Source organism: Pterocles gutturalis, unplaced genomic scaffold, assembly GCF_000699245.1.
Source record: "Pterocles gutturalis isolate BGI_N339 unplaced genomic scaffold, ASM69924v1 scaffold53006, whole genome shotgun sequence".
NCBI classification, from domain to species: domain Eukaryota; kingdom Metazoa; phylum Chordata; class Aves; order Pterocliformes; family Pteroclidae; genus Pterocles; species Pterocles gutturalis.
The window spans coordinates 1-1,189 of record NW_010105001.1 but is presented as its reverse complement, the minus strand read 5'-3'; positions in this window follow the sequence as shown (position 1 = coordinate 1,189).

Here is a 1,189-nt window from a genome sequence, read left to right as displayed (position 1 = left end):
CTGATGATATCAACCTTTTCTTTTGCCTGTTGTTTGTTGCGTCGTATGGATGTTTCTTGTTTTTTCTGCATGACGTGACTTTGAGCAGCCACCGTGTCCCACCCTGTTGGACTCCATGGTGTTTTGCCTCAGTGTCTGTCTCTTGTGTCAGCTTTGCCTGTGCCACATCGTGGCCTGTTAAGCAAGATCCTACAAAGAAGCAATCATTTAAAAGGAGCAGGTGCTTTACATCAAAAGCCCAGCACTCAAAGGAAATAAGAAGAAATTATCTTTTTAGCTTTCTTTCCATTTGGCATTCTACTTCCCTGGCTAGAGAAACCTCCTTTATCTGTGCTAGATGAGACATTGCATTATATTTACTGTTAATTGAATGATAATAGCATAGCTGATATAAAGTTTGTCAAGAAAACTGAAAATGACAGCCCCTAGCAACATCATAATCATTAGTGTTGATTTTTATGATTTATATTGCCTTATTTGTTAGAGTTCCAAATGATGGATAAGGAATATTTTGTGCTAATTGCTATGAAAATGCATATCAAATGACAGCCTCTGCCCCTCAAACCCATTGCCCCATATTCCATTTCTCTTCAAACTAAAGAGTAAATTTTATCTCTCAGTATAATTAAAACAATTTTTTTAGCAGAAAGGATTTTTTGTTTGTTTCTTGAATGTATTTATTCTTAAACTAAGCACAATCTGGTTACAAAGCTCACATACCAGTCATTAGACTCCTGTTGGAAAGCTGCTAAAGAATAATAAGAGCAAAACCACCCATTACTGGTGTAATTCAGTAATTGAAATTTATTTCTTAAAGATAAGAGTCTAGAAAATCAATCTCTGAACAATATCCGTCTTTGGTCTGTTGCTCTGTTACTGAATAGCACTTATGTTCAAAGGAGCTCAGTTTCAGTCTCCGAGTGAGTGTTCACAGACAAAGTTAACACAGCTTTTTGAACATCCTAAATTTATTTAAGAGGATGGAAGCCCTTGAAAGGACTCACACAGAGGGTGGAATACAGTTAGTTTTCCAGTGCTTTAACTGATACCCACTTTCAGACAACATCTTTAAAGTGTTAATGATAACAGATTTTTCGTATCATCGGGTCCCACTAAGGGTATTGCAGAATGGAGGAAGCTCAGTGTGATCAGAGCAAAGAGACACTGTCTTGGTGTCAGGACCACCACC